The 26,251-nt window shown below is 45.8% G+C and overlaps 1 protein-coding gene across 2 annotated transcripts in view; it reads left to right on the forward strand.

Moving 5' to 3' along the window:
- The first annotated feature begins 314 nt into the window (after positions 1-314).
- ODAD2 (outer dynein arm docking complex subunit 2) overlaps positions 315-26,251 on the forward strand; it is a 1,227,385-nt gene continuing 1,201,448 nt past the window's right edge. For both annotated transcript variants that reach the window (XM_086941603.1, XM_086941602.1), the window contains exon 1: positions 315-459. The gene's annotated coding sequence lies outside the window, so the exon portion shown is untranslated. The remainder of the gene's footprint in view (positions 460-26,251) is intronic.

Below are 26,251 nucleotides of genomic sequence, written 5' to 3' on the forward strand. Positions count from 1 at the left end.
AAAACAACCTGAAGTGGAAGGAAAGTAGTAGAGATGAAGCGCAAATATACCACATTTCTCAGTTTCCACACATTGCTTGCTGCACAGGAAAAACGTGTGAGACTACAGCTTCCACACCAGCAGCATGACACAACCCGGGTGCCTCACTCCTCATTTGACAGACAGACAAGCTCGCCACTCTTCTCGATGCGATGCTTGGCGTTCTAACACCGCCTCCTTCTTTTGTATCACCCGTGTCCCGGCGACCGGCGCGCGCACACGAGCTCGCAGTCATGGACGAGCCTGTCTCCAAGGAAACCATCAACGGTTGTTCTATGTGTACGGAGGCTGAGACCTGGCTCAGGGCACTGGAGCTCCAAGTCCGGCGGTGGGGCCCTCGCCGACTGTCAGCAGCTCACGCCTCGGAGTCCCAGACAGAACTAGCACGGGTCCGAGTCCCTAGGACAATAAAGAACTCGGGTAAGCACGGCGTGCCGATAGTGCTATAGGCGAGCAGAGGACGCTGGCATGGCAGCGGCACCGCTATAAACAACCGTAAAACTTGCTGGGCTTCAGAGGCTTCGTTATTCACAGATCCTTAGGTTTCAATTTTTATAGAAAACCATTGTTGTCTCCACGCTTTGTAAATTAAAAGTGCGCACTTGTCATTATAACGCGGTCGTTCAACTTTTTTATCTTTCCCCTTTATCGCATTGGGTAGAGCCATTCCGGAAAGGGATTAGTTGTACGAAAATGTTTAAGATTTATTTTTACTTAAAATTGCACAGGCTGGCTTCATTGCATTGCTCTGATTGCAAATAGTACCACTAAACCTTGTTATGCTTGTTTAGGTGAGAGTATGTATAGCAAGAGTTTTTTTTTTAATTCAAAGTACAGTTTATCATACGTCTTCACTGGTGTGATAGAAACCTGTCGTCTGAAAATCTGTTTTATTGATACTTTCCCTAACTGGCGAGGAATAGATTTTTCTCTAATCCGACTGGATCTGCGAATCTTACAGCGTGTGCGATTTGGGTCTGGCTTTGAAGTTTGCCTCTTGAGCATCTGCTCATGTGATGCTATCCGACATTCACTTCACTGCAACAGCATATTTATTAACTTGTCCAAAGTCATTAAGGCGATTTACAGCAAGCCCGTACTTTTCACCTAAGGACACTGAATATGCTGACTTTTTGAGACTCATGCACAAAATGGAAACAAAACACAATTACATGTCCCAGCATACTTTGTGATGGATGCTGTAAAAATGAGCATTGGTAACACCCGTAGCCTTTCACTGTAAGCCCTTTGGCTTTGTCAATGCTTGTTTTGTTTAGTCATGGATTTTGCAAAAACTATATAGTTAAGGAAGCGGCAGGTCCTCGCCACTCTAAAAAATCAAAAAAATCTTTGGCTAAAAGCAAAATATTTTCTGATCTTAAAAATAACATATTGCCATAGTAAGGCCTGCCACTGAAGGGAACTACATTGTATATGGAAGTGCTCCTTGCAGAAAACATAATGCCGTCATTCACATTGAAATTAGCCAGTTGCTGACGTTGGCTGACCCATTGCCCCATCCTTTATGCTGCAAAGGGCAGGAGTAAAATGCGAACTACTCAATAACAGGCAAATTATTGAAAGCGGCTATCTGAAAGCCCTCATAAGTACGTTTTTAGAAAAATCAGGTGGTCTAGGATAACGGCGGACCTAATAAGGACATTTTGAAAGTTACTTACCTGACATTAAACTGGTTGAGAACAACCAAGGGCATTTGTTGTGCATCAGCAGGCTTGGTAGTGGGATTATAGTGCAGAGATGTGGGGTAGTTTCTTTCCAGATGTGAAAAGATTTTAAAGATATGCCTTTTTCTTTTCTTTTTTTTTTTTGGACCGTTATGGTAGTTTGAAAACTATCCATAAAATACAAACATTTACAAAAACAATCATTGTTTGGCTATAGAGACACAACATTGGCACCTTGGATTCAGAAAATCAAACATGTATGCATCGGTACGTACAGACCCAAAAATGTACAGACACCTGTGCACAGGCAGCACTAGGCGTTTTTCCATTCAGTTTATATATCTGTGTTTATTGATGTGCACCTACAAATCGATATACGGGCACCCCTGACAGAAGCTGTCCAGGCATTTATACAAATGGGCTTACAGGTAGCCACCCACCTAGAGCGACAGGCATGGAGGTAATTATGTACACAGACCAGCGGACACCAGGCATCCATTTACAAAGTCTTAAAGGCTTATGTCAACCTGTGCTCATTAGTCAGCATACATACAAACAGACACATATCAATCAAAATAAACAGAACGGTTTGCATGCATAAAACACAAACATGCCGTCACAGGCAACAGTTATACAGACAGGAACGGGTGATGGTACAGAGGAAAGGATAAAGGTACGGATCGACAGATTAATGCTCAACAGGTGGATGATGTCGACAGCCAAAGTAGTTTTCCTTGAAGTTTAATGAAGTAAGATAACAGCATACATATCCGAAGGGCCCTGAGGATCAGCACCAACTGAATGAAGTGTTCAAATCCACTGTCCACAACATTCTAATTACAGCATAACACTTAGTACAAGCACCAATAGAGCGTCCTACATTCTATACTATATAATTAGCAATAGCAGCGCCTACAATAAGTTTACAATATTAATAGTAATACAAAATAACAGAACACCACAGGATAAAGGTACGGATCGACAGATTAATGCTCAACAGGTGGCTGGATGGATAATTGGTGCTGGTCTGATGGATGGATGCATAGTTTGTGCTAGTGAAATGCAGGCAAACGCTTGGGCGTCTCTGTAGGAGAGATCGCATTTGAGGTGGAGAAAGGTATGTGATACCAATCCCCTTGCATTATTTGCTCACTTCTTCGTTAAATCACTTTAGCTGCGTGCCAAGAGATTCTTGGCCACCCAAGCACTTATGCCAGTAGCCATGTAGGTGACCTACATGCACAATAACTGGCGTTTATGTACACAGCTCACATGCATTCAGACAAACAGACAAGCTTGTACCCATATGAAGAGACCTGTATTCAGATTGGAATCTATGTAAAAGACAACTGACAGAGACACTCACACTCAAACAACCATGCACAAAAAGACACACACACACTCACCCTTATAGCCACAGACAAAATATACAAGCACACATGAAGAGGCAGAGTGACAGCAGGATGGGCAATTGGATTGACAAATAGTCTAATGATCACACACAAACAACACATAGATAGTAATTAATGAATGCTGCAGAAGGATGGATGGATAGATGCTGCATGTATGGTTGTATCTTCCTGTCCACTTACATGTTTGCACAACCGCAAGAAAAAAAATCACAAAACGGAATGGAGCAACAGCACTCATTCAGTCCTCTGATTTAAATGGGGACATTACTTTTACTTGGTGATGGAATACTTCTGTCTCTGTGCATTACCTCCACGTTCTTCTCACTTTCCTTACTTACATGGTGAGGCAGTCCGTGGTGAAGAAGATGCAGAGTCTCTTGAACAATTTCATTAATTTACTTGAGAAGCCAAAAGATACTGTGATCCTGCTCATGCCAGGCACAGCTCAACCGGCGAGAGTAGAATAACCACACAGTAGATACATTCTACAAACCTTCATACGTAAGGGTTCTACTCACAATGGTGCATACATGCCATCAAGCCCACTCACGTTATTCACATCCCCTTCCCTGGTACCCTTAAAACCAAAAACAAGAGAAACAGAAGAAAAAGGAAACATATCACCAAAAGAAGAGGTGCAAATCAAAAGATAGGGACTGAAGAAGAAGTACCGCCTTGCAATAAACAGAAAAAACATGAAACACAAGGAGATGCTAAAGCCCCATCCTGGAATCCAACTCTTGGACATAGTCCTCCAGGTAACATGGTGGCCAGTGATTTCTGACATGGCGTACTTCCCCTGTACACACAGAACACTATCCATACCACCAGCTGGGGTAGTAAGTTAAGCTTCGGGGCCAGGATCTAGAGTAGGACGAACAGCAGTCGGCTACCTATACCTTTCTCTGAGCAATGACGTGCTCCACTTCCCCCGTTTGCTTTAGGCTTCGTAACTAGGGGTCTACCGTACACCCCAGTACAAGTCTACTAGGTTACTCCCTACCATTCTGGTAATTAGTTCAAAGAATTATAATACCAGGCGGCAGTGCACTATTCACATTTAATTATTCTTGTCCTGATGAAGTGCCAACTGACCCGTTAGGGGCAATAGAGGCACGAAACATGTTGACCAACTACACCTTGGTAGCCCTATAGGAACATCACTTCCACATAAGGGCACGCACACTGCTTTTAATCAGGCTTGAGCTACCTAATCTATTAAACTTGACCTAAGTAGGACTGCTCCAGACCTATTTTACATCACTTTCCTGTGCACAACCCAGCCCTCACACCCACACGCACCCTACGGCTTTTTCAAAAAGTTCCCAATAAAGAGCCCCGTTTACGGGAGCCCGTCAGGCATTTCAGCCCCGGCCTGACGAGGAGCAAACACCCAATGATGAAGCATGACATCCTCCAGGTTGTGTGAGGGCATCATGAAGAAAGACCTCCCTGTCCCCCTATGCCCAGCCAGGAGCTATACACCCCCATAAAATACTGATTCTTCAGGAACCAGTGTGCAGGACCTCATAATTCAGCTTCCAGTCCCTCTCTTGTTATAACTCTCAAAGTGCACTCACCCAGCCCAATACACTAAACTCTGACTGGGAGGTTGTCACACCTCCCTGTGACAGGATGCCTATTGTCATTCCTTCCTCTGCTCGAGCTTGGCTAAGCAGCAGGAGAGCAGAAACATGTCTATGGCTGGCAGCTTCCATTTTTTGCTGCCCGGGTCGAGAAAGCTGATACTGGGTAGACCAGTAATCCACACAGTGCTTAATTTGAGCAGGTGCTTTCAGGTGCTCAGCACCTGCACTTCTTTCACAGGGCCGGGGCTACAATTTATTTCTGACCCAGCAGGTGGTGATCTCAATATTAATTGTTCAAATTCAAAATAAAAAGAATAACTTACATTGCATGGTGACTGGCTGATAAATGTTCATAGACAGGCCAGCATACGCCTGTCCAGGCAGGCATGATTGTGTATCACCACGTTAGTGATGATGTCATCACGCCGATTACAAATCCAAGAAGTCATCGACAAACTATGTCTTGCATTCTATTCCGCGAGTCTGCTGCACCCTGCCACTTATCGGGTAAGAAAAGCGGTACACGATTTCACGTAGGAGCGTCGAACCACATAAACCCTAATTATCAAAGGAGGACCAGAATCAAGCTATTTGGTTCGAAAGAGATAGAGATCATCAATAATCATCTGCTTTTGCTTAGCAAGGATACACGTCTGGCCATTTTCAGAATCAGTGAGTGGACCAGAAACCTTGTTCGCCACGACTGACAGAGTGAGTGACGCCCTATTTAAATATCAGCCCTAACCAGAAGAATCTACCTTCCCCCTTCCATCGACAGGATCCTTTTAGATTCAGCTAACCATCCTCCTGCTTGTTCAATGATACAGAGTATACAACACAATCCTAGTAAAGGAATGGGAAGCTTTTGATCCCTACTGCCCGAGAAGCATATGCCCAGGATCATATTAGTACTCAACGTTGGCATAGAAAGGTTTCCAATTGATTACATGTGTATTATTTTCTTATCTTATACATTCTGTTGAGAGTCTACAAAATTCTTTGTCTTGATAAGATGGCGATATAGGAGTCCATCGAAATGCGTCGACGCTTTACTGAAAAGTACACAATCTGTCAGGTGGCTAGACCAAAGAGTATTTTATAAATTGGACAATACCTGGCACTAGCCCTGCAAAGTTTTTGTTACGGATGTGTACGCCACCGATGACATAGGGTAGTGCGTCTTGTGATATGTACACTCTCTCCTTTTTATTTTATTTTTTATTATTGGTTTTTATTAGACGTAATTAGGCCTGTCTTAATGTATGTCTTAGTTGTATGTTAGATAGAGATGATTTGAGGCATAATTGTCTTTTAGACTGTATGTATATTTTAACTAATTTTTATCTATAAATTGATGTTGTACTTTTCTACATCTGATGCTGTCAGGATTATCTATTAGGAATATATGGTCTCACTTCCAATGAATGCAGATGCTATGAGTGACTAAGAATGAGTGGAACAGATTGATTGAATAGGTGATATTTTTCTTCAAAGGATATAACTTTTTGTGATACCTTGATATATTACCCTATTCCTTTGGATAGAAGGGGGTTCCTTATAATTGTTAAATATGCACCCTGCCACTGCCTGAGCCTAAGACTCTCATTGGATAATTGTAGCTGGGGACTGGCTCATGGCGGAGTTGAGGCAAGAAAGCTGTGAGAGCCCATTTGGAACTTGGGAGTGAGGGCTCTTGAGGAAGAATAAACAAAAGTAAGTGTGGACTTTCCACTTGCTGTGTAGCCAGAGTAGCATATCCTGCAGCCCTGCATTGCTGCTATCCTCAACATGCTTGATGCGGCTGTGGCCCAACAACACTTTTGTGCACCATGGCGTCACCTGTAGAATCTGTGCGCTGCACCCCAGCATGGTAATTTCTGAGCGTGCGCGAGTCCAGTAGGCACCACAGCCATACTTACCTGCATTGGCAGCATTACGGCTGGGGAAAATGCGTGTGCTGTAGTAGGCAGGGTCACAGCAAGCTGAGCAGTAGATGCCTATGCCGTCACCATCCCTGGACCTACTAATTACAGGCAGCACTAGCAGTGACATCACCTGCTGTGCTCAAGCAGCTACCTGGTCTGCACGTACTGCACTTATTAATATATGCAAAAGAAGCATTTTCATTTGGTGTACATTTTGTTTTTGCACTCGGTGTAGGTAAGAAATAAAAACACATGCCATCTTCCTCTTTTTTAGGAAAGACAACTGGAAAACGCAGAGATCAAAGTAGCAGGGACATGTACAGGCTGACGACAGGGGTCACAGGTGGCAGCAGTGTTATACATGAGAGAGAAAGCAGGCGTAAAGAGGAGAAAGAAAGAACAGGAGAGGAGAGAGATAAGACGGAGCTAAGTAGAAGAAAAGGAGAGCAAATCAGATACAAAGAGAAAGCAGCCATGATGTGAAGAAGAGAGCATTAAGAAGAGATAAGATAGAATGAAAGGATGTAGAGGACAGGACAGAGGAAAAAAAGCAGACAAATGATTCTAAGGAAGCACAGCTAATCACTGCTAGAAGAGCGATAGTAAAGAACAAAGATCGAGGGGAGAGAGATCAGAGCGTGGATAAAAGTGAACAGGAAAAAGGGCAATGGCTAGAATGAATAGCGGGCACATCAGAAATATAGGGAATAAGGTAACACACCAGGTGTGACAAAGATGATAGAAAACAATTAAAGAGGTGAGAGGATAGACTCTTAGAGCAAAGACTTAGGGTACAGACAACAGATCAAGGTAAGAAGATAGAGACTGAGGCAGTGCGAGTGTTGAAAGTGGGGCTCACCGGAGGAAGACGTGAGCTGTGGCCTCCTTGGCAAAATTTTCAGCACCTGCACTTCTTTTTTTTTTTTACAAATTAAGCACTGGGGGGACAATACGTGTGCTGTAGCAGGCAGGGTCACAGCAAGCTGAGCAGTGGATGCTGATGCTGTCGCCATCCCTGGACCTACTAATTACAGGCAGCACTAGTAGTGACATCACCTGCTGTGCTCAAGCAGCTACCTGTTCTGCAAATAATGCACTGATTAATATAAACAAAAACAAAACATTTTCTTTTGGTGTACATTTTGTTTTTGCACTCGTAGGTAAGAAAGTAAAACACATGCCATCTTACCCTTCTTTAGTGAAGACAACTGGAAAACGCTGAGTTCAAAGTAGCAGGGACATGTACAGGCTGACGACAGGGGTCACAGGCGGCAGCAGTGTTATAGATGAGAGAGAAAGCAGGAGTAAAGAGGAGATCGAAGCAACAGCAGAGGAGAGAGATAAGACAGAGCAAAGTAGAAGAAAAGGAGAGCAAATCAGATACAAAGAGAAAGCAGCCATGATGTGAAGAAGAGAGCATTAAGAAGAGAGAAGATAGAATGAAAGGATGTTGAGGACAGGACAGAGGAAAAAAAGCAGACAAATGATAAAACAGAGACACAGGTAATCACTGCTAGAAGAGTGATAATAAAGAGCCAAGATTGAGGGGAGAGAGATCAGAGCATGGATAAAAGTGAACTGGAAAAAGGGCAGGGCTAGAATGAATAGAGGGCAAATCAGAAATACAGGTAATAAGGTAACACACCAGGTGTGACAATAATGATAGAAAACAATTAGAGAGGTGAGAGGATAGACTCTTAGAGCAAAGACTTAGGGGACAGACAACAGATCAAGATAAGAAGATAGAGACTGAGGCAGTGTGAGTGTGGAAAGTGGGGCTCACCAAAGGAAGAAGTGAGCTGTGGCCTCCTTGGCAACATTTTCAGCACCTGCACTTCTTTTTTTTTATAAATTAAGGACTAAACCCACATATGTCCCTTTGGAAGGGTGGAATCATACCTTCCACACCAGTTACTGGTGCCGAGATATGATTTCAAGGTGTTTGACACCAAACACAACATGTTTCTAAGCAGCCGTTTTAAAGTTAGCATTTACCCTAAGGTTATAATGCACTTAAACATATATGTCTGACTGCAAAGCGCTGCGAGGCCTCCGGGTAGTTATGCGCTATAGAAATGTAATTTTTCATTTCATTTCATTTCATCACAGACAACCCCGCTTAATGGTCTCCTAAGGCTGCAGAGGGGCTCTGCTCATGCAGGGGCACCGTCTCACGTAAAACCCAGCACCCTGCCTTCAGGATTGATAAGGCCTGCCATAGGGTTGACTGATAGATTTAAAAATGTAGTGATTTAGATAGATATGGTGAGCCTATATCTTAAATAAGTGGAGCAAGCAGCAGCTTACACAGTCTGCTGTACCAGGCTTGCCGAGCAAATTTGAATAGCTTCTCATGGGTGGCATAATACATGATTCAGCCCAGGGGAGGCCTCTGGGGTACCTATGCCCTGGGTACATGGTTAACCACATACTAGGGACTGATAAGGGTACCCTAGTATCCAATCTGGAGTGTACCTAAAGTATATATATAGCAATTTTAGGGAGAAAGCAGATAGACTGGCAGGATCCCAGTCTGACTAGTCCAAAAACAGTGTGACATCAGCAAAAAGTGGTGGTAACCATAAGAAATAGATACAGCTTTCCTACACAACCCCGCCCCCCAAATGCAAGGACATTAAACTAACATTGACCAGTTGAGTCCTTATGTTCTAAGTGGAAATATCTGAAGAGCCCATCTGCATTGATATGGTTACTCCCAGGTCTATGTTCCACTGTATAGTCCATCCCCTGCAGCAAAATAGACCACCTCAAGAGTTTGGGGGTTTCACCCTTCATCTGGTTTAGCCATAAGAGGGGCTTATGGTCTGTCTGAACACTAAATGAAGTGCCTAACAGATATGGCCTCAACTTCTTCAGAGCCCAAACCACAGCAAAGGATTCCCTCTCAATAGCTGAGCAATGTTTCACTCTGGGGGTCAGCCTTCTGTTTATGAAAGCTAATGGCTGATCCTGACCCTCTTCATTCAATTGTGATAACACGGCTCCTACCCCCAATTCAGATGCATCTGTTTGAACAAAGAATAGTTTGGAATAATCAGGACTTTGCAGAATGGGTGCAGTACACATGGCCTACTTCAGGTCATCAAATGCCTTTTGACAGCTAACTGTCCACTGAACTTTCTTAGGCATTCTTTTGGAAGTTAAGTCATTCAAAGTGGTCCCTATGGAGCCATATCCTTTGACAAACCTCCTGTAGTACCCAGTCAGGCCCAAGAAAGCTCTGACCTGAGTCTGGATAGTTGGAGCAACCCAATCCATGATTGTTTGAATTTTGCTCTGTAATGGTTGAACCTGTCCTCTGCCCACAAGGTGACATAGGTATACAACCTTCTCTGCCCTATCTGGCACTTGTTGGCCTTGATAGTGAGGTCTGCCTTTTGCAGGGCCTCCAGAAATTTCTCAGGTGGACCAGGTGATCCTCCCAGGTGGAGCTAAAGACAGCAATATCATCTAGATAAGCTGAATTATAGGCTTTCAGACCTGTGAGAACTTTATTCACCAGCCTTTGAAATGCGGCAGGTGCATTCTTCAAGCCAAAAGGCATCACCTTGTGCCCACTAGTGGTTGAAAATGCTGTTTTTGGTTTAGCATCCTCAGCTAATCTGATTTGCCAGTAACCATCTGTCAGGTCAAATATACTTAAGAAGTTGGCTGAGGCCAAAATGTCAATCAGTTCATCTACCCTTGGGATTGGATGAGTGTTAGATTTGGGGGTCTCTAGTTGGCACAGGTAGGTACTTGTGACAAATAGGGACCCTTGCCTCTAGTCAGGGTAAGGGGGTCAACTCCTAAAATAACCCCTGCTCACCCCCTTGGTAGCTTGGCACGAGCAGACAGGCTTATCTTAGAGGCAGCGTGTAAACCATTTTTTGAACACATACAGTAACCAAGTGACAACACTACAGATGGACACCACACAAGTTGTATATTAAAAATAAGTATTCTTTATATAGATTTAACACAAGACCACAAACGACAAAAATCCACAATACTGTACTTAAAATGGTAGAATTAGCTTAGTTCGCTTTAGAACTTAATATGCAACACTTTGAGTCAATGTACCTTAAGATGCATAACGCTTCTACTACGAAAGTGTTGCAGGAATGGTGATGCAGTAGTTCCTTCCACGCAAAGACAGTGATGCGTTGAAGATCAGGTGCAAAGAAACAAAGATGGCGTCGTCTTCTTGATGCCTTACGCTCTTCCGATGTTGAGAGATGTCTCAACTCGATGTGACAGCTGCAGCGGCGACACCCTTGTTCCTTGATGCGACGACAGAGGCTTTGGCGGCAACACTCTTCTCCGACGATGCAAGACAGTTCCGCTTGATGCGACAGCTGCTGTGGCAACATCCTTGTTCCGTGATGTGACAACAGGAACTGCGACAGCGGCACGCTTCCCCGTGGATGTGAGGCGCTTCTGCGGTGCAATGTGACAGCCACAGCGCCGACACCCTTGCTCAGTGATGTGACAGCAGCGGCTGCGATGGCGACAGGCTTCTTCAATGTTGCGAGACGTTTCTTGTGATGCAATGCAATGCAACATCTACAGCCGCGTCATCTCCGTGATGCAGCGGCTGCGACGGCAACACGCTTCTTCGTGAATCGCGCATCCAGCTCCTTGTGACACGCAGTCCCTCAGAAGGCCCAAACCACCTGCAGACACTTCCAAAGAACTCTTGGGGAGCTGGTGGTTGAAGTCTGTTGTCGCTGAGACTTCAGCAGGAGGCAAGCTCTTCTCTCAAGCCCTTGGAGTGTAATGTAGTTCCTATTTTCCCTATAGGCCCTGCGCATTGGAATAACATAAACAGCAGTGTAGACGTAGGACTGCAGTCTTCTAGGTCTCTACTGACTATGTTAGACTTAATTTAGGTTTGCGCCAGCTAGCTCAGAGGTCACTGGAAACTTTCTTGACCGAATAGGAAGTGATCAGCTTCCCAGGCTTCAGACAAGAAGGGATTCAGCTTCCGACAACCGCATTAACATGACAACTTTGCTCCTCAGAATAAGAGTCAATCTCTAGAGTCGTGTGAAACAATAGACAGCTATTTCACTCAGTCAGTTGTGCAGATTTACTTTCACCAGCATGCAGAGAATAGAGAGATGGGCATTTTCAATAAAATATATTATTTATTGATCAGTCTTCCTTCTCATGCAAGAGAAATGAATTGCCACAATTGCAAGACTTGTTATTATGAAAAGTGCGTACAGTAAAAGGAGTATTACGAAATAATACTGTAAAAGCATTGATATGGTTTCTTAGCCATAAGATAGTTAAAATGAATAAAATATATATGTTTATATATACATTAGCTAACAACCTCAACTGGTGCTTCTAACTACGCCTACCCCGGTGTACCTGACCTAGACCTAATACATGGGAGGGAGTAGCAGTTTAAGTTAAGTTGGTTTTGCCAAGAGTTTGTTTCAAGAATTCTCTCTAAGGGTTTAGTCAGCACCGTACCTCTGGAATAGAATGCAGGAGGTCTGGTATCTCCTCTCAGGACCCGATATCCCAGTCACCCGCAAGGGTAGGCTGGAAACTCCGGAGCTGGATTTTCTCGGCAGGAGAAAAGTCAGGGTCTTTCTCAGCGCGTCAAGGAGGACGGGCAGCGTCCATGGGCTTCTCGCATATGCTGGGCTCTCTGCAAGGGGACAGCTGTTCTGCTCCAGTATTCACCACCACTGTGTGCTTGCTTAAGGCAACGTTGTATATTTATACCTGAAAGGTGCCGAGTTTGATGTAAGTTTTTGGACATAAGACGTCAATAAAGATGTCACTAAGAACTGGTCGTTCTTACAGTGCTCGCAGGAGTTCTATTACTAATCAAAACAAAGCAAACAGGGCTTTCCCAGGTTGCTGGGGGGTTTGAGATGTCGAAAGAACTCGGTGTGCTATCTAGGAATCTAAGGAAGTGGCTTCTGCTGTGTCATGGACTGTCATGAGCTGCAGAGACGAGTTACTGAAATATGGCTCTGATCGTTATGCCATTATAGGGGATATGTATTGATTATAGCCGTATAGGGGCATGAGGTCACAATATTGATCGGGGTCCTAGATAAAACAGAACACCCACTCCACGAATTTATGTCCATCAAATTACTAAAACTAAAGCAATAAGAAGCACGTGTATTCATACCCACCCCAAAATACATTTTGCATTTGAAATGGTGTACTTGAAATACATGGAAATGAATTGGTACTGTACATTATCAAGCATAGTAATCATTCAAAAAAATATTGCATATGTATTCAGTTGAACGACTTTGTGATTAATTACACATGAAATGTCTCTTAATACAGAAAAGAAGGGCGAGACTATTTCATCACATATGAACTACTATTGCATTAAAAATGTGCTAGAGACCGAGTTTATATTTTGTCTCTAGATTTACTAAAAATAGAAGCTCTGTTCTTTATGAATATTTCTACTTTAAGCAAAGGACGTGTGCCAGACAAAAGGTAAATATTTTGGAAAAAATTAATTTCATGGTGAGCGGGGAAAAGTAGTTCAAAACGCTTTTCAGTAGCTTTTGTTGTTCAAAGCTGAAGGCCGAATTCAGAGTTCATGGGAACGCTGTGTGCAGGATTGTTTTCCCAAAAAGTTATTGTTTCTGTTCAGGAGAGAACATCATTTCAGACAGGCTCGCAAAGAATTGGTCTATATATTCAGGTGACAGTTCGACCAAGTTCGATAATGCTGTAACTTGGCAGTTGTGAGAATGATTGCTATCATCGATTTCAGGATCAGCATTGCTCACAGAAGGTCGTACCTGGGTGATGCTGCTTTCATTTCTTGCTTCACTGCCACCACCTAGTCGTAGTGCAGGAGTCTCAACAAATGCCGTCATCAGGATTGGTAACCCCCGGGGACAACACGATGCGTGAGCCGTTACTGAACTTAGCAAAGCATTGACGTCCATTGGTATTGCTGATGGTATTGCAAGTCAGGTGTCTAACATGCATTCCTCTCCGCATAGCATACATCGAAGCACAGGTAAGATGCAGGTCTGCCATATAGGTCTGAATGAAAGAAACCAGGTCATATTCAGATCTCGTAGCCGAGCTATCCCAAGGACTTTAGTTATGCGGTCCCGGTAGCGTATTGCTAGGATCGTTTCTTCCATCCGTGCCGGAGTCATGTCTGCGTTTTGGTTTGCCATATCGGAACAGGAGAGTCAAAAATAAAATACCTGCTACGAGTCCCAAAAGTAGTGGTACGCCGCCAAAAATCGAATGTACAAAATTTGGAAAGATACCCAGGACCGCTTCAAATGGTGCTAACAGTCCCGAAAAAACTGTCTTAAATACATTTGAGATACCACTGGCATTCAACATATTTAGTATTTGGCTGAGCATTTCTTTGAAATGACCGGGCAAATTTGTTGATAAAAGTGCATGTATCTCTGCCGCCGTCCTTGCAACTTGGAGATCATACGTCTCTTTTGATGACGTCATGGGCACTGTTATCTGCAAAAGTACAGACTTCATTCTGCTTAAAGTATCAATTCAGATAGAAGAGACTTTCAAATTAGGCCAAATCGGAGTCACTGAGTCTCCAGGGCCGTTTGGATACAATGCTTGCATACAGCAAGTGACCATGGAACTCACGCATAAGAGATATGCTTTCCCTGGCACCAAGCCACAACAGCTGTGATCCGTTATTAGAACGTAACTCCTGTTAGAAAGTTGCCTAAAGAATGGCTCTATTTGTGCTGCAGGTGTGCCATGTTGGTGGCATGAAAGGTTGTTTGAAGTACCCTCACAGGCCCCATGTAAGTTAATACCTTGGCACAAAATATACCGCTTAGTGAATGTTTACACTCATTACCACTAAGAAACACATTTTTGTTGTTGTCAACATGTGTGTTTATAAGGTAATTTCCATGATGACTTAATGTATCCTTTACCCAACTTTTCATACTGGCCTGCCGGTATATACTGAAGGCAATTTCTAAATTGGAAAGTTGTTATCGGAATTTTGATAATCCCGTGTATTATCCATTCAATGACAGGTCTTTCTGACATTGTCAATGGCAGTCTCTCAAGTTTTTCGATGCTCAGGATTGTATAGTCTGCTCCTTTCTGTGCCAAACTGATTTGTTTATCAGTAAGGTTAAAGATGGAAAACAATGACGTTGTGTTGATTAAACTCCATGGCACATAGCCCGAACGGAGATTTTGCAACGTCCATCCTAGCTGTACAATAGAACGTAATTGGGACTGGCCATGTTGTAACATTAGCAAGTCCTGGTCTATTATATCAATAGCAGATGATACAATACTGTCCAGTGAATATATTCTGGAGGGCAGAGCCATTAACCCATTGTCCACAACAGAAAGTGTTTTTACCAAATTAATACGATCAATTTCTCGTATTTTCTCGGCTGTTTCAATTTGAGTTTCTTTCCATGCCTCGTTGTATGCTGCATATATGCTGGCCGCTATGAAACGTTTTTGACGCTGTTTGCGTGGTCCCATTATGAAATCGCGCAAACCAGCACCATCTATAAGTAAAGACAAGTGTTGCTTAATTTGTGCCAGTGTGGATGTTTGTAGCCATTCAGGGCAGAGTTTCCCTACACTGTATGTTGTTACTATCCATGGATGTTGTCTCTGGGAGTATCTAGGGTCTGGTCTGGACATTTTTAACCCCTGTAATTTGTTCAGGAATCTATCTTGACAGTTATTCGTGTCTATAGGCCAGATTAACCACTTTTTCCAATCAAGATGTGTTCTGTTTTCATTTAAAATTTGGGTTACGTCTATTTCAATATCTGTGGTTGCATTATCAGGTATTGGCTTTGGAATAGACGGTTTGTTAAGGTCTTTAATCTTAGCTAGGCCATGACAGGTTGTTTGTTGAATTGTGTCATTTAGGAACATTATTTGTTCTGGGATCATGCAGGCTCGAAATAATGCTTCTTGGCCTTGTACCTGCCAATCTTTTGTACCCCAGATGGTTTTTGTTTCAACGTTATTTTTCCAGAAATCAAAACCAAATGTAATAATTTTTTCATAAAATGCTTCTGAATATATCAATTTAGTATTTGTCAGCATGGTTTTCGTCCCTGTTTTATCCAACAGTTTATAATAAAATGTTTCTGTATTACTCGTGTTAAACCCTGAGAAGTATTGGAATTTCTCATAGAATGTTTTTGAACTGCTTTTAGGTGGAGTAGCACAATGTTCCCATTGTTTATATTTAAAAACATTTCTAGGTTGGGCAGATTTATGTAAATAGTGGTCTGCGTAATGTGAAAAACAGTACATCTGTTCATAATTAGATGAACCTTGTAAATAATCATGTTCTGTAAATTTTGCTGACAACACCAAATCTGACATCATATCATTTATACTTTTAAAGTCCCAATCATCAGAGAATGTACTTGGTTTTACAAAGTCACTTAATGAAACCTTAAACTGGTGAGGATATTTCAAGATCTCGACCGGGCCATATATTTCATAGTCTGTTTTGTCCCAAACTACCCCTCCGGGTATTGGAATGGCTGTGACATTTACTGATGACAGTTCTCTTTTCTTCACGTGAGATGAACTGTGTGGTTTCAGAACTAAGTTGATGTTCTGATTCGCTGTGTCCATTGAACTGTATTTTCCCTCAATGAATTTTCCCAAACAAAGTACCATGATGAGCCAAAGCAGGAGGAAAAATACACCTAGCCCAATCCAAAATTCTAACCATGGAGAAATAAGATAGGTTTCTTTGAGTTGATGAAAGAGTTCTGTTGCTTTTTCTTTTAAAGTCTTTGTTTCTGGCATCATTTCAGGGTCGCTTTGATCTTCAGAAAAGTTGTCGAAGTTGATGAAGTAGCCAGATGCAGTTCTGTCGATTGTTGGAATAGGTTTTCCCATTTGGCTTTCATTAGCACATTCTGATGCTACATCATTGTAGACTGGTATTTCATGACAAACTGTTTCAATCTGTGTTTCAAGAGGCACAAGTTCCATGGCATTTCTGCATAGTCCTTTTTTATTCACTTCAGGTTTATCAAATGTGATTAGTCTTTCAGTTTGAACCTCTTGGATACTTGCAAATTTGGGTATTCTGTTACTTCTTGGGAGTCCACTTAGCCTGCTATTGATTATAGGCCACATGATTGTGGTTTTACCAGGTCGATTGATACAAATCTGTTCTCCTTTTTACCAGCAAGGGGCGGTAGTACTACAGATCTTGTTCCGTTGATTGCTAAGACAGGTACTGCTTTTCTGTAAGAAGGCCCAAATTCCTTCTTCACCGCTATTTTCTCTCTGACCAGATCCCCAATCTTTGGAATCCAGACAGGTCTTGCTGGGACAGGTGGTGTGTCTTCAGTGGTGGTTGGTCTGTTGTTTTAACTTTATGTTGCTCAGGGCTTTTCTTGTTTAATTTAAGTCCTGTAAAACAGCCAAACGATCTTTGATATCAAAGTCTTTATTCTTATCTTCTACCACTGAAGCAAGACTATCTAAGTCCTGAACATGCATTCTGGTTCCGAACAATAGTTCGTACGGGCTGAAACTTTATTAGAGAATTTCTTGGCAGGTTGTTAAGACTACATTGGACACTTATTAAATGTTTGACCCACCCATCACCCAAACCTAATACCCTAGCTGTTATAGATTGCTTTATGTCTCTGTTTTTTCTTTCCACTACACTATTTCCCTCAGGATGAAATGGACAAGAGAATCGCAATCCAATGCCCATGCTGGTCATGGCCTCCTTATAAGCTCGAGAGCTAGAAGCAGGACCCTGGTCAGAATGAAGCATGGCAATTGCGTATGTGCCGATAAAGACTCGCAAATCTTTTATAACAGTTTTGGCGTCAGCCGAGCGCTGGGGCCACATTTTTAAAGTGAATGTAGTCTTAAACAATTAATAGGACGCTGGATTGCATGTGTAGATAGCTCTATGCTACCATCATACAAGGCCATGGCATTAATTTAATTTAATTTGCGTGTTTATATAGCGCTAGAATCACTCCCGGGGGAGTATCTCCGCGCTTCGACCGCTGCGAAACCCTTCCTGGCTTCCATGAGAGATGGTCCCTTAATGGGTATCTCCAGGGTGAGACCAGGCATCCCCGGTGGTCTGGTGGGGCCGTTAGTGAAGATGAGGCATGCTAATGCCCAGAGTTGCCGAGTGTGATCGCTGATCAGAGTGGGCACCGAGGCGAGAGAATTATTGAGTCCGCTGACCCTGGTCCAGAAACCTGCCGCGCCGGGAATCGAACCCTGGTCCCGGGCCGTCCTCTGCTCTCGGGTCTGCCGCCTCTAACCAGTGAGCCACACTACCTCACTAACTCGTTACTGCGGTCTCTGTCGCAGTCTGGACAGCTCTTTACAAATTTATAATGGTGCAGGCTCATCCCCGGCCACCAGTATACTGCTTGTAATTCGGTCAGAGACTCCTTCATCTGTTTGTGCATTGGACCTTCACCCATGTGTGCGTCTGCTATTGATAACTTTCTTCGATTCGTGTTTGGAATCACCCTATCTCCCACTCCAGGGATTCGAGCAAAAGGAACGGAGTTTGCATCAATTACGTATGTGTAATTGAGTGGATAGTTCACAGGTAGTGCTGCACAGTTGCCTTTTGAAGACGTTTTTACTGCCAGCATGGTTTCCCCGTCTATGTATTTTTCTGAATGCTTTTTTGTGGCTGCGGAAGCCGGTTTACTTGCTTCCGCTATGGCTGTATTAGCCAATTAATTCCCTGCAACGTGAACGCCAACACGTCGTTGACTCAGAGTGTGTATCACGTGAGTCTTTTGTAGTTCTTTCTGTAAAAGAACTACTTGTTTCCAAAGCATCTTATGCTTGATTGTGGCACCTGTGTCATCTTTGTAATCATTTTGAACCCAGTTCTGCAAATCATTATTGTAGGAGTTGACGCAAAAATGTGAATCGCACACGATTAGTGTCGGGAATTCACGTTCGTCATTTTCAAGCGCCATCTTTAAATATCTGATTTCAGCTCACTGAGCCGAACATTTTCTCAGTGATTCAGTTTTTGTTATTTTCGGTCTGAATTTACCGCAGAGCCAGCGACCTTTAACAATCGCGCAGGCTGCATCGTAGGATTTATCTTCTACATTGTAATGCTGTACAAATCTGTCTGTATAGATTATACAGGAGTACTGTTCTAGAGGGAGAATTTCGATTGGCAGAGGATATTCTTTTTCATATTTTAAATAATTCAGTTTTTTCATGTGCGGGCGAAATAGTATTTCACGTCTTCTGCAGCAAGAGAATTTTCCCACTGTATCCATTTCGGATCTAGTGACACTGTAGGCAGGTTTACTGGGCTGAATAGTGCCTCGGAGGCGGATTCTGCTGTGAGAACAGTGATCCTTTTGCCTTGTGCTAGTGGTCGTTCTTTCGCTATAGCAGTTTGCTCTGCCTTTTAGAGTATTTTCTGTGAGACTGAATGCTTTTTCTGCTTGTGTGTATATTCGACCTGTCTGCTTCTGAGAGTCCCCTCACCACTATGATTTCTTTTGTTCCCCTGTACCTCCCAAAATTTGTCGCTTTTCTTTGTCTACCAGGACCTTTTTGTGTGCTGTTTCAATGGGGCTAGATGTTCCTTGACGCCCGGTTGTTCACAAGGTTTTTGGCACCTATTCACAAGACACCTGGCGAAACCTGTGACATTATAGACCGGGATTGGCAACCTGTATGAATGACCTCAAAATGGTGGCCACCCATTTTCCTCATGAGAGTGACTCCCTGTCGAGCCTCCATGAACCCTGACCTTTCAAGGTTTTGGCGCCCTTTTACTTGGTGCGCATTCCTGACAGGAATTACTTTTTTTCCCTCAGGTACACAAAATGGCTGCTCTAGAACCCCAGTATGGTGGCTGTTAGAGACCCATATACCCCAGTAGTGCCATGTCATTGGTCTAACCCAAAGAAGGTTCTAGAACCTACTGGCACGAGCCAGCACCTCAGGGCACTGGCTATATAAGGTCCAGTCCCTGGCGGCCATTTTAGATGACCAAAAGACTAGATAGGATAATGTTGTTCCAGATCTAGGTGAAGAAGGAGATTCCAGACTTGACACCAGATTGACACCTGCCCTGTTGACCCCTGAGGCGGCTGGTAGTGTGGAAGTAGAGCAAGCAAGAGTCACTGGCGTGGATCCTGACTGGCCTTCCAGTCAGCTGTGTGTGCGGTGATCTCGCGCCTACAGCGCCTGCCCAGCGAGTGCCTTGTCACCCCCAAGAGACTGTGGCCGATTTTTCGTTAGCCTCCCCGCCCCGCCCCCCGGTGGCGAATTACGACTGACTCGGGTCGCGAGGTGAGAGCAAGTTCGCCGCGACCACAAGCGTCTTCTGTGCCCCTTGTGTGACAGGCGCCTCCAGCGAGGAGCTCGGACGTCTCCGAGCTCCACCGGCGTAGAGTGCTTCCTGCGCAGACTGAGGTGAGGTGGTGCGCCGGTGCGGGGAAAGGCCGGCCTTCGTTGGGCGGGACTACTGTCTCTGCCCCTCCCCAGTGGATCGGTGGCTGTAGCTGTGGGCGGGAACCATCCCTGTTTGAGGAAGTCGGAGGGAGGTCCGTGGAGCCCCTGAGAACCCGTCGCTGGCGAGAGAAGTGCTGAACCCGACTGAATTGCTTTTCGATTGCAGCCGATGTGAGGTCGGCCTGTTTCTTCAGGTGGGAAGCGCTGTCATAAAAGAACTGTGAACCGGCATTTATTTGACTGAGCGCGAAGATTGTGTGACCTCTTCGGCAGCCCCGTTCGACAGTCTAAAGACTTGGAACTGGTGCCGCCTGAGTACTAGCGGGGACAGAAACCCCTAGGCGTGCTTAGACCCCCACCGGCAAATAGAGATCTCAACCCGGTGGCAGCCAAGTGTAAATGAAGTGTTCACTGTCTTTCCTTGCCTTTTAGATATACGCGCATAACCCCTGTGTGATTCTTAGAGAGTCCCAGCACTCCCTGTTAAGCCCAGAGAAGCCTGTGTACGCTAATGGTGAAATCGTCATAAACTGTAATCTTTCCAACCTGAACTGTATTTGCAAATGTAGTGTTCCTGAAGTATTTAATTGGTGGCAGCGATACCAGAATTAATCTGTAGATGTTCTTGAACTGAACCAGTGTTTATTCTATTACACAGACAGTGATATTTATGCTATATATTGAAGATATTTATTCCCGATATTTATTGACAATATTTATTCCTGATATTTAATCTATTTATTGATGAACTGTACTCCTAAGTTTGTTTATTGAATCTATTCCAAAATCGAAACCCAGCAAATTGTGACCCAAAAGAAATGTAATTGTGCTTTCCTAATTGATCCCCATTCACAACAGAGAATTTTTACATAAAGGAATCGTATTTTTCTACAACAGTGGTGTGGGGTCCTTCTTTTTTGGTGGTTGTTCAAGGAGATATTATTGGGTCGAAGCCGGCTTAACACGATAGCCTTCACTTGCCTTGACACTTGAGCCAAGCTACCCCCTTTGTGCTGGGCTTGCCCATCGCAGGTCCAACATAAAATTGGTGCTCAGCGGGTGGGATTACGAGCCGTGCTTGTTTTGGACCCCATAATAATTCCGTGTGCACCACAGGTACACACCCGGAGTTTTCTCCCAGCAGCCCTCCAATTCCATATTTTGTTTTTTCCAAATTCTCTTCTGGAGGTGGGTGGAGGTGACCCTCAGAGTTCCTATCCTTGTAACCTACTTCGAGGTGGTTGTCCACACTTTTCACTGACAAGATGGAATTCGATATGTCAGAGCTGGAGACCTATACCGTGGCGCAGCTCAAAGAGTTCTGTCAGGAAAGGGGAGTGTTCGTTAGGCGAGGGGCCAAAAGAGAGGAGCTCCACATTAGTCTGCGAGCCTGGGTGGAGGCGCATCCGGAGGGTATGGTAGAGGAGGAGGAGTCTGACAGGGGTACTGTCGTTGAGAGAGCTGCGGAATGCCCCCTGGGGGCGGGTGATATGATAATCAGCCCCAAGGTAGCCTCACGGGAGGGCAGCAGTGCATCAACAGGAGGGTTGTCAGAGACCGAGTTAGCTGATAGAAGAGAGGAAAGACAATTGAGGTGGGAGTTAGCTAAGCTGGAGATGGAAGGGAAGAGGATGGCACACGAGTTCAAGCTACGAGAACTCGACCTCAGAGCCAATAACATCACTCCGGAGGGTGTCAAGTCTAAGGAATTTGCCAGGGCGCTCAGGCCTCACTTACCCAAGGACGTGGTCGCTAGCTATACTGTTGGAGATGACATAGCTAAGTGGCTGGCAGCCTATGAGGTCTCCTTAAGAGCCCATGGGATCCATGAGCAGCATTGGGGTGGTGGATTGTATCGCTACATGCCTCCAACAGGTAGGGATGCCCTATTGGCCCTCGACCGGGAGGATCAGGTAGACTACCCCGCCATGAAGGTGGCGCTCATTAGAAAGTTTGGGTTGACCCCCGAGAAATACCGGCAGAGGTTTAGGGGCAGCCATAAACTGAGCTCACAGAATTGGGTTGACTTCCTGGATTATGCCAAGAAAGCCCTGGATGGGTGGGTCCAAGGTATTGAGGTGGAAGACTATCGAGGGTTGTACAATCTCATACTCAAGGAACATCTCCTCGAGAAATGTCTTCCCTAGCTGAGGCAGCACCTGGTAGACATCAAACTTACTTGCCCCCGTAAGCTTGCTGAGGAGGCGGACATTTGGGTAAGTACCCGAGTGTCCACGAAGGGGACGGGAGGAGATTCTCAGAAATCCGGACAGGGCGCCCCCCAGAAGAAAGAGGGGGGAGATAGTAAGAAACAGGAGTTCTCCAAAGGCCCCCAAAATAACTTTAAGGGGAAAGGTTTCTTCTCCAACTCTAAGGCTAACCCGCAAAAGAACCCTAATCCTGGCCAGAGTCAGCAGCCAAGGGTTGTCCATTGCTTTGAGTGCGGTGGTATTGGACATTATAAGGGAGACGCGAAATGCCCAAAGAGACCACCCTCTCCCACTGGAGGAAAGGCCCCGGGAGTTGCTAGTGTAGCGCTCGGGGAGGAGATGCCCTTAGTTAAGGGGAAGGAGTCGGCGGGTGTCACCTTAGTGTCCTTGGGTGATCGGGAGATGGTTCCAAAGATCCAGGTGCCCCCAAATACTAACAAGTATGGGCAATGGGTCACCATCAATGGCCATAGAGGGGAAGCTCTGAGATATACAGGAGCCAGTATGACTATAGTTAGGAGTCATCTGGTGTCCTCAGAGCAGGTGATTCCAGGCGTACTTCATCCAGCCGCGATGGCTGACGGCAGAATGAGCCACTATCCCGTGGCTGAGGTTCCCTTTGAGTGGGGAGGGGTTGCAGGTTCACTTCGAGTTGCCATAAGCCCTGCCGTGCCAGTCGATTGTCTGCTGGGCAATGATATGGAGCACAATGCTTGGAAGGAGGTGGAATACCGGACTCACTTTGAGATGCTGGGTACACCTGATTGGGCCTGTGCGAGTACCAGGTCGGCGGCTGCTCGGGAGGAGAAGTCGCATGGGTTGGAGCCTGGAACAATGGCCCACCCAGCTGCCAATGAGGGAGCATCTCGAGGACAGGAAGAGCCTGCCTCGATGTCCGTGCCCCGTGAGACGGATAGGCCATCGGAGGAGATGGACCCGGAGTCTGCGGAGGAGGACATGGTTCCATTGGAGGATCTGCCTTTCCCCGCTGAGTGGCGAGTGGAGGGAGGACCATCCAGGGAGGAACTGAGCAAGGGACAGAGGGAATGTCCCACCCTCGAGGGTCTGAGGCAACAGGCTGAAGCCCAGGCAGCAGGTAATGAGTCTGGGAACTATCGTGTTTACTGGGAGGATGGACTCCTCTACAGTGAGCCCAGGGCGCCAGTGCACGGACTGTCACGGGCCCTGGTAGTCCCACAGTGTTACCGAGCCTTCCTATTAGAGTTGGCTCACGAGATTCCCTTGGCAGGACACCTGGGACAGGACAAGACCTTTGCACCGCTTGTCCCCCACTTTTATTGGCCTCGAATGAGGGTGGCGTCCGATACATACTGTCGGCCGTGTGTGTCATGCCAAGCCAGTGGGAAAACAGGGATGAAGCTGAAGGCTCCCCTGGAACCACTTCCCGTCGTTGGCACCCCCTTTGAAAGGGTGGGCATCGACATTGCTGGGCCCTTAGATCCGCCGACAACATCCGGTCACAGGTTCATCCTGGTACTGGTGGATCATGCCACAAGGTATCCGAAGGCAATACCTCTGAGAACCATTACTGCACCGGTAGTGGCGAAGGCCCTGATGGGGATCTTTACCCGAGTGGGATTCCCCAAGGAAGTTGTGTCTGACAAGGGGACCAACTTCATGTCAGCGTACATGCGGGCAATGTGGAAGGAGTGTGGGGTGACCTACAGGTTTACCACTCCTTATCACCCACAGGCCAATGGCCTGGTGGAAAGGTCCAACAAAACCTTAAAGGGTATGATCAGAAGTCTACCCGAAAGCCTGCGGAGGAAATGGGACGTCCTCCTACCCTGATTGCTCTTTTCCTACAGGGAAGTGCCGCACAAGGGAGTGGGCTTTAGCCCCTTTGAGCTTTTGTACGGGCACCCTGTAGGTGGACCTCTCAGCCTGGTGAGGGACTCCTGGGAAAAGTCTCCTCGGAAAGTTCCCCAGGACATGGTGAGCTACATGCTGGCCTTCCGGAGCCAAATGGCTAAGTTGTGGAAGCAAGCTTCTGACAACTTGGAAGCCAGCCAGTCTGTGATGAAAGCGTGGTATGACCACAATGCTCACCCAGTGGAGCTGGAGCCTGGTCAGAAGGTGTGGGTGATGGAGCCTGGAGAGCCGAGTGCCCTCCAGGACCGTTGGACAGACCCCTATGAGGTGTTGGAGAAGATGGGCAAGGCTACCTACTTGGTGGACGTGAAGACCCCTCAGCACCCACATCGGGTGTTACATGCCAACCGCCTCAGGCCCCACTACGAGAGGCCCGAAGTCATGTTGATTATGGTGACTGATGGATCAGAGGAAGAGGACACCGAGCCTCTCCCTGACCTTTTTGCGTCTCATGAAAAGGATGGGTCGGTGGAAGGAGTGAAACTCTCGCCATCCCTGACTCCTGAGCAGTAGGAGGAATGTTGCCTGGTCTTGGGGTCATTCGCTCCTCTGTTCTCCCTTGTCCCGGGTAAGACCCACTGGTGTACCCATGACGTGGACACAGGAGACAGCCCACCTGTGAAGTCCAAGTCTTACCGGCTGTCTGACAAGGTGAAGGCCAGCATTCGAAGTGAAGTAGCTAAGATGCTGGAGCTAGGGGTCATTGAACCTTCAAGTAGCCCTTGGTCTAGCCCGGTGGTTTTGGTGCCCAAAGCCGCTCCACCTGGCGCCACACCAGAATTACGATTCTGTGTGGATTACCGAGGACTAAATTCGGTAACCAAAACCGATGCTCATCCGATCCCACGGGCGGATGAACTGATTGACCGGTTGGGAGCTGCCCAATATCTCAGTACCATTGACCTCACTGCAGGGTACTGGCAGATTCCCATGACTGATGGAGCCAAGGAAAGGTCAGCCTTCTCCACACCTGATGGACACTACCAGTTCTGTGTCATGCCCTTCGGGCTCAAGAACGCTCCTGCCACTTTTCAGCGGCTGGTGAACACGATCCTCACCGGGATGGAGTCTTTCTCTGCTGCCTACTTAGATGACATAGCTGTCTTCAGTAGCAGTTGGGAGGATCACTTGCAGCACTTGCAGGCCGTTCTCCAAACCCTGGAAAGGGCTGGCTTGACCATCAAGGCCAGCAAATGTCAGATTGGACAGGGGTCGGTAGTGTACTTAGGTCACTTGGTGGGCAGGGGAAAGGTGTAGCCCCTTCAGGTGAATATTGAGGCAATCATGGCCTGGAAACCCCCCAAGACCCAGACTGAGGTCAGAGCCTTCCTGGGCCTCACAGGCTACTACAGACGGTTTGTGAAGGGTTATGGCACTATCGTGGCACCCCTTACTGAACTCACGGCCAAGAAGCAACCCAGGAGAGTCATCTGGACGGAGGCTTGTCAGCGAGCCTTCGACACTCTGAAACAAGCATTGTGTAACGCTCCCATCTTGAAGGCTCCAGACTTCACAAAGGAATTCATTGTCCAGACAGATGCATCCGACATTGGCATTGGGGCGGTGTTATCGCAACTCAATGAGGAGGGTCTGGATTAACCCGTGGTCTTTCTGTCACGGAGACTGCTTCCCCGGTAACAGAGGTGGAGTACCATTGAGCGGGAAGCCTTTACGGTAGTCTGGGCACTGAAGAAGCTGCGACCATACTTATTTGGTTCGCACTTCCTTGTTCAGACAGACCACCGACCCCTTCGCTGGCTCATGCAGATGAAGGGGGAGAACCCCAAACTGTTGAGGTGGTCTATCTCCCTACAGGGAATGGACTTTCGGGTGGAACACCGGCCCGGAGTTGACCACGCCAATGCAGACGGTCTCTCCAGGTATTTCTGCCTTAGTGTTGAGAACTCCCAAGGGGTTGGGTAGCTCTTCCCACTTTCAGCTGGGGGGGACGCGTGTTGGACCCGTCTGCTTCTGAGAGTCCCCTCACCACTATGATTTCTTTTGTTCCCCTGTACCTCC

This window comes from Lissotriton vulgaris, chromosome 10 (genome assembly GCF_964263255.1).
Source record: "Lissotriton vulgaris chromosome 10, aLisVul1.2, whole genome shotgun sequence".
NCBI classification, from domain to species: Eukaryota; Metazoa; Chordata; class Amphibia; order Caudata; family Salamandridae; genus Lissotriton; species Lissotriton vulgaris.